The following is an 8492-nucleotide window of genomic DNA, read 5'->3' as shown; positions in this document are numbered from 1 at the left end:
AATGTATGGGGGAAAATGTGAAGTAATTATTGTACGAGTTACGTATACATTATCCGCCATCCATTCAAAATTTAGGTATGCCACACTATGAATGTCACAAGTGAATAAATCCATAAACGGATTTAAGATCTATTTTGCTTAGGTCCTATTTGATGTATTGTCAATCCAGTCAATCGCATCTATGTATTTATCTTCTAAGAGTCATCTGCTCCGATGCCTGAGACAAAACATCTCCCTAATTGGCTTGATAGATGACATATTAGTCTTTTAATCGGTTTGCTCATTTTAGATTAGACTAAGGACATGTTTAGGTTCATCAACTAATATAAATTGTCTTTTTGTATTACGATCTGATGTGCATGATAAGTTTTATATTTATGATTGACCGTACTTGAAAACTAACTATTATCACTATAAAGGCAAGCGCACCTATCGAACAGTAGTATAGCTTATAGCAAGACCAGAATGTTGAACCCACAGGAACTAAAAGTACTAGTATTAACCTTCTTTTTATTATCTAGCCTAAGAATATAAGGGTGTTTTTTAACTAAACTAATTCACTAAACTAAGAATGCACATGAAGTAAATTGGGGAAATACTTTTGGGAAAACTGGTTGATTTAGGCAATACCCAAAGAAGAATCCACCTAGACTTCACTTATTATTTGACTCTAAACTAGACGATTTATTCACTTGACACGATCCGTAGAAATCCCTAATTTATATTATTATCTCTCCCGAGACTAACAACGCCTAACCCTAGGTTGATTAATTGAAATCTCTTTCTAATTAAAACCCCTAGTGTTGCATTGACTCGATCTATGGGTTCCCTTATTAAGTTTGACCTTAATCTGGCAGATTTATGTCACCCTATGTCTAGGGGTACAATCAATTCCGCTTAATTATGCTAGATCTACTCTTAGGCAGGGACTTTTGCTCCTCTGAATAAGCACATCAATACTTGAATTAATATCATGGAATATTAAAGTAAGAATTAAAACACATAATTAAGAACAAATCAAGTATTTATCATATAATTCAGAAAATAGTAACAAGATCCGTCCGTCTTAGGTTTCATCCCTTTAGGTATTTAGGGGATTTAGTTCATATGTGTAAAAGAAAACATCTCAGAGGAATAATGATAACAAAACATAAAGAAACCCCAAAAAAATCCCTGAAGGAAATTGAAGGGAGATCTTCAGTCTTAAAGGAGAATCCGACTTCTGAGATGGATTAATCGGCTTTCTTCAAGTAATTCCTTGCCTTCCACTCCGTGTGTCCTTCTCTAGGTGCCTCCTAGGGTGGTTATATAGGCTTTAGAATGCTTCAAAACCCTCAAAAGTGACCTTTTTGGAGTATAACTAGACTTGGGCTCGAGAGGGACACGCCCGTGTGGGGTGGCTTAGGCCGTGTTAGAGTCTAATAAATAGACACGAGCGTGCAGTCTAGCCATTGAGGAAGTCCAGGCCGTGTTAGAGTCTGCTAAATAGACACGGGTGTGTGGTCTACCCGTATGAGGAAGTCCAGGCCGTGTTGATTTCCCAAGTTGACTCATTTTCTCTGTTTTTGGCCCGTTTCTCACTCTTTTTACTCTCCTATGCTCACCTAAGTATAAAACATGAAATTAAAGGATTAGGAGCATCGAATTCCACAAATCTAATGATAATTCATCCAAAAATGTACTAAGCATGGGATAAAAATATGTATAAATTACGACTTATCAAATACCCCTATACTTAAGTGTTTGCTTGTCCTCAAGTAAAATCCTCAATTCACAATTGAGAATTCATTTTTCTCAACTTATAATTCCTATCAACAATATCTCAAAATAATCCATAAGTAATCATACATTCAGAATTCAACTAGAAGAACATTAAAGTTTCAAACATTCCAAGTTGGGCATTTTATCACGAAAACATAGGTGTCTCCCCTCATCTAAGTAATCACATTTGATTCAAAATATAACAGAATTCAACATCCTCACTAAAAGTTCACTCAAATCACTCAAGGTGTTTAAGGACAACAAATTTAGCACTCATCAGTCAATATGAAAAATTATTACCATAGGCTTGTGTGAAAATCAAATATCTACCACTATATATTGAGATGATACATCAATCAAAAGGTCTTTAGAGGGTTGTAATATGGCTTTGGTTAGGGGGTGTGGTCACAAGCTGAAAGAGAAAATTAGAGTCGAGGTTGAATTGAAAATTTACCTAACTAGAAAAATACTAAAACTGACAAATTACAATCCTAATTAGATGATCCTAGAATTGAGCTTTTCTTCATAGATAACATCGTTTTAATCCAAGCATTACATAATTTCGTAATATGCTAGACGACAAATCTCAATTTCAGCAACTTCATTTTTTTAAGAACAAATCAAGTAATATAGAGCTTTGCTAACTATCAAAAATAAAACATAGCTAAGCAATTTATTCAAATCAAATCTCGACAAAAATAGGGATCAAATTAATTCAGGGGATTTCAACAATAATGGGTTAAGGGTTAATATTGAGGGTAAATCAATGAATGGCTTGTTAGGCTCAAGGGAGTTCACTAAGGGTTAATTATGAAGGTAGACTTTTATGGAGTGAGTGGGTTAAACCTAAGTGCCTTTATCATCTCGATATATCAAATCATTGGATTGGTTTGGTTTTGACATGCATAATCGAAGCAAGTTCTAGAATAACAAATCAATATTGACGCACTCATAGCAACAATAAAAGTAAGTATGAAAGGAATAATATATGCTTTAAAGGCTCAAGATCTCACAAAAATTATGACTTTTTTATGTTAATCTTGTGAATTTCGACTTCAAGATAATACCTAAACTTGGGGAAATAACATAGCAATTTTTAATTCTCAAAAATCAACTTATCATGCTTGATTCTTTAATTCCTTAAAGTTTAAACAATCAATGCATAAATGCCTATGTTTTAATTCAAGACATATCAATAAAAATCATAAATTAATCAAAATTTATTCTAATAGTGATATGAGTGAGTCACGTAAGAATAATACAAAATTCAGGGATTTTTCCTGATAATGATATAAATAACCCCCCACACTTAATATGTACATTATCCTCAATGTACAAAGATAGATTTACTGAAAAATATAGATATAAGATCATAAAATAGGGAGAAAAATGAAACTTCCTGAATGTTAAATGGAATCCTTGAATTGAAGTCATGGAAAGTAATTGGCTAAGACAAGGGTGAGATTGCATAAGGATACTCCGGTGGTGGTAGAGGTTGTTAGCCCACAAGTGTTGTGCAAAAAAAATATTATAAGTGGTGGTAGCTATGGTCGTGGTTGAGTAGAACATGGCAATCGTAGAGGACCTTTTCCAATAGAGTTGCAAATTCCTAAGTAATAGTGAGATGTAGAGCTCTTCATAACTGTGATAGAATTAATAACGCTTTAGGAAATATAAAGTAGCATGATAACTCGTTAAGAAATGACCGAAAACATAAATTGCTTAATATAAATTGTAAAGCCTAAAGATAAATTAAAAATAGTATTAAAGAGAAATAAAATAAAAAAAGTAATTTAAAAAAGATAAATAAAGATAAAAGTAAAGCAATAAATAAAATTCTTCAAAAATCCTCATCGCCAGATGGTTCGCGAGGTGGGGGTAGCGATGAGATGTGAAGGTGCTGAAAAATTTGATGTAAGGTTGCATCAATGTGATCAAAGAGTTGAAAACATTGCTGCTCGAATCGAGTGAGACGCTCAGAGATGTCAGACAGTGAAGTAGCCGCATGAACTGGACGATGAATAGGTGGTGGCTGAGATGATGGATCCTCATGAGGTGGAGGGACATCCTCAGTAATGTCCTCTAGGTCCTCCTGCTCGGCTGACTGGACGAGCGGTACTGAGGAGGATTAAATCCACGTAGTCGCTTGATCATCCTCAAATGGAGCATACTCGAGATACCCTGTGGGGACATCTGACCGATGAGGGTGAAGCAGGATGATTGTGCCACCGTGTTGAGGAGACCGAAGTACCGCACCAGGCGAGTCACATAAGAGCCAATGGAAAGGACTCCCTTCCTATGTCGCTCTGGCTGATGGTGAATGGCGAGGACGATAAAATAAGCGAGGTCGAATATGTGCCCATACGCCATGCTCCATAAAAAATAGGCGTCGTTAGTGTTGACGACGCCGGTACTCTCTCGCCGTCCTGTCAGGGTATGGGCTAGGATGACTTGTAAGTATATTAGTGATGGGGAGAGATTCGATGCCTTCGAGCGGCTAATGTCATAAGTGGCAGAAGCAGGGACTAGGGCGTTCCAGTAATTTGAAGGAGAATAGTGGATGTGGCGGTGGAGACTGTCGAAGTCGTCGTCGTCCATGAACTTCTCCGTATATAGTCCTAATGCGACACCGAACTCAGGCACTCTCAACTGGTGAACTAAACCACCGAGACGGAACTGGACCCTTCTAGGATCATCGAACTCTGTCATAACAGTTTAAAAGTAGAAGGTTGAACAAAGTTCTAGTGTGAGCTCGAGGTATGTCGGCTCGACGATCTCGAATAAGAGCCTCCATGGGTCAGTATTAAGGAGAGCCCGCACTGCATCTGCAATTTGAATCTGTTCTAGAGCGGTCCAATCAATACATCACTCTGCGCTGATGGGTCTCGCACGCAATATCTGAAAAATTTCCTCTTGGAGTCCCAAGAGAAATTGTAGGAAAGGGTGGCGCACTTTGGCAGATGCGCTTGCTGATATGGCTTCGGGTCCTTTCCATTTTTTTTAAGCGGGGACGGAGGTTTTCTTACCATGTGGGTTTGACATGGAATACCTGCAAGAAGAACAGGTATTATGTCTTAATGAACGGAGAAAATAACATATGCTAACAAATTTAAAAAGGAATTAACCACGAATATAATTAAACTAACAAATTCAACCAAAAACTAATTACACTAACAAGACTCAACCAAAAGCAATCGAACTTGACGACATAAATTTTATGGCAAATGGCATAGTAATAGCATTACTAAATTTAACACGAAATAGATGAAAGTAGCTACTAATGGTAAGAAAATGGTACAAAATATGTGAAATAGATTCTAAGAATGAGGATGATATGATAAGCAATTAATAGCAAAATGTAAGTAATAGAGTAAAATTAAGATCATCATGATAGTAAGCTTCAAAAAAAAGTAAAAGAGAAGAGAAAATCGTTACTGGAGGACCAGTGGCTGGAAGAGCGACAGTGCGATGATGGGGGTTTGTAGTGTGGAGAAAGAGAGAAAAATAAAGGAATGTGCAAGGAAAGGAGGACAAGAGAGAATATTTTGATGCGTTATGGAAGGAAAGGGAGGAGAATTGGTGGATTTTAGGTGCTGGTCGGAGCTTAGATGGCGACGGCAGCGATGGGAGTGGTGGCTAGGGTTAGGGTATTGGGGAAGGGGATGATGAATAGTGTAGGTTTATATAGATATTGGGGCACACAGACGTAGGGCACGCCCGTGTGCCCTTATTTTAGCCCTTTTGTTTCGTGGTTTTTAAATTTGGGCACGTCTAAAATTTGGCCCACGCCTGTGTTCTTTAGGCGTGTTAGCCGTGCCCTGCTTCGTTCGCTTCTCCCACGCCCGTGTTATTTTGACAATTTCGACCACGGGTGGTGGGCACGAGTGTGCCGCACGTCCATATTAATTTCTCAGTTTCTACCACGGCTTATAGACACAGGCGTGTTGCACGCCCGTGTTGATTTGGCAGGATTGCCCACATCTATGTCACACAGCCGTGGCAACGTATCAAATCCAGTGTTTTGGAAAAAATTTTCTCTATTTTCACACGGTCGTATCGCAGGACCGTGTCCCCTTCCTTGATATGAGCACGGCCTAAGGCACGCCCGTGTACCTAGCCGTGTGGATTTGGAAAACCTGTGTTCAAGGACTCAGTTAATGATTTAGATGTTAAAAACTAAAATTTAAAGAAATCAACACCGTTAGTGCTCGGGTTGCCTCTCGAGAAGCGCTTATTTATAGTCTAAGCTCGACTTACCTCGAATTCGCATAGTCATGGTGGTTCAAGGAGTTGACATTCCTCATTCCTGCTATCAATCTTATCAAAATAAGGTTTTAGACGAGACCTATTTACCTTAAAAGTGTCGAATTTTGAATGAGTTACCTCGACTGTACCGTATGGGAAAATGTTAAGTACCGTGAAAGGGATTGCTCCATTAGGTTCAGAAGTGGTAATACGAGGGTCTACTGCATCTAATAGTACTTTTTCTCCAACCTTAAGTTGATTTGATAAAACATTGAGTCCGTCATGGCGTGGTTTTAGTTTATCATGTGTTCTCAATTTCTGTGTCCGCCATTCATCTAGTTCCTCGATCTGTAGCCTTTATTCTTAATAGATGGGTCCTTTGTTGTTACTTGAACATGGCTCATGTATGCTCTTCGAACGTGTTTCCTGTAAAGAAGGTTGCACCACATGATCAGTATTAGTAGCATAATTTATACAACCACCCTCAATATTTGATATGTTACTCGAATTACGAGCTTGAAGAGAGATTGTTTCATCACCCATACGAAGTGTGAGTTCACCTGTACCAACATCAATAATAGTTCTAGCAGTTGCTAAAAAGGGTCGTCCTAAAATCGAAGGCACGTCACTATCCTCTTCCATGTCTAGAAAAACAAAATCAATTGGGAATATAAATTTATCGATTTTGACAAGTACGTCTTCAATGATACCTCTAGGAAATCTAATGGTTTTATCTGCTAACTGAATGCTCATCCTAGTTTTTTGGGTTTCCCAAGACCTAGTTGTTTAAACATTTTATAGGGCATGACATTAATGCTTGCCCCTAAATCAGCCAATGCATTGTTAACATCTAAACTACCAATTAAACAAGGAATCGTAAAACTCCCTGGATCTTTCAATTTGTTGGGTAACTTATTATGTATAATGGTTGAGCAAACGGTGCTTAACACCACATGCGACGCCTCATCCAATTTCCGTTTATTTGCTAAAAGCTCCTTTAAAAATTTAACTGCATTCGGCAGCTGTGAAAGAGCTTCAATAAACGGTAAGTTAATATGTAATTTCTTTAATAATTTAAGGAATTTACCAAATTGTTCGTCCGTGTGGTCTTTCCTTGTCGCACTAGGGTATGGCACACGAGGTTTATATTCTCTCCTTACTGTTTTTTGCTCACTGTGGTTCATCTCACTTTTACCTTTACTTACCACAATTCCTTGCCTCGGTTCTGGTTCTGGTTCAACTAACCATTCCTCATCACGAACGGTAATCACGTTAAACTGTTCCCTTGGGTTAGATTTGGTATTACTCGGCAAACTACCTTGTGGTTGTTCAAAAATCATCTTTACCAACTAGCCTATTTGATTCTCGAGCCCTTGATTTGATGCGTGCTGATTTTTAAGAGCTGTCTCGATGTTTTGGAAATGTGTTTTAGATACCGCTATAAATTTCGCTAGCATCTCCTCAAGGTTCAGTTTCTTTTCTTGCTGGTAAGGTGGTTATTGAAAACCCAGATGATATTGTGGCCTTTGATTTCCTTGACCACCCCACGAGAAATTGGGATGGTTCCTCCAACCTGCATTATAAGTGTTACTATATGGGTTATTTTGAGGTCTAGAGTTATTACCCATATAGTGGACTTGTTCCTCCTCGGTGCCAGGGTTGAAGGGTGGATAATCTGGGTTGTGCATTCCTCCATTTGAATCACACCTCATCACTGGATGTACCTGAGTAGAACTATATAAACCATAAATCTTTTTATTTAAAAGTTCTACCTGGTTTGATAGCATAGTGACCGCATCGAGGTTGAAAATACTGACTGCTTTTGTCGGCTTTGTTCTCATGACTTGCCATTGATAGTTATTCTGTGACATCTTTTTAATAAATCCATAAGCCTCTTCAGGTGTTTTATTGTTTAAAGTTCCACCAGCGGCTGCGTCGATAAGTTGCATTGTTGAGGGGTTCGCACCGTTGTAAAACGTCTAAACCTGTAACCATAAAGGTAACCCATGGTGAAGGTATCTTCTCAATAGATCCTTGTATCTCTCCCATGCATCGTAGAGTGTTTCTAAATCCATCTGCACAAAAGAAGAAATATCATTCCTTAATTTAGCCGTTTTAGTCGGCGAAAATTATTTAAGTAAAAATTTTTCGGTCATTTGTTCCTAAGTGGTGATTGACCCTCGTGGTAACGAGTTCAACCACTGTTTAAGAATTTAAGGGTGTTTTTTTAACTAAACTAATTCACTCAACTAAGAATGCACATGAAGTAAATTAGGTAAATACTTTTGGGAAAACTGATTGATTTAGACAATACCCAAAGAAGAATCCACCTAGATTTCAATTGTTATTTGACTCTAAACTAGACGATTTATTCACTTGACTCGATCTATAGAAATTTTTAATTTATATTATTATCTCTCTCGAGACTAACAACGTTTAACCCTAGGTTGATTAATTGAAATCTCTTTCTAATTAAAACCCCTAGT

At 37.8% G+C, this 8492-nt stretch overlaps 1 non-coding gene across 1 annotated transcript; it reads left to right on the top strand.

The window, feature by feature from the left end:
- The first annotated feature begins 8007 nt into the window (after window positions 1-8007).
- Window positions 8008-8114, top strand: LOC121208992 (small nucleolar RNA R71). The gene has a single exon (XR_005904110.1). It is a non-coding gene; the product is annotated as a small nucleolar RNA R71 (small nucleolar RNA).
- The last annotated feature ends 378 nt before the right edge of the window (window positions 8115-8492 follow it).

This window comes from Gossypium hirsutum, chromosome A10, assembly GCF_007990345.1.
Source record: "Gossypium hirsutum isolate 1008001.06 chromosome A10, Gossypium_hirsutum_v2.1, whole genome shotgun sequence".
In the NCBI taxonomy this organism is placed as follows: domain Eukaryota; kingdom Viridiplantae; phylum Streptophyta; class Magnoliopsida; order Malvales; family Malvaceae; genus Gossypium; species Gossypium hirsutum.
This window is presented reverse-complemented; position numbering and strand designations above follow the sequence as displayed.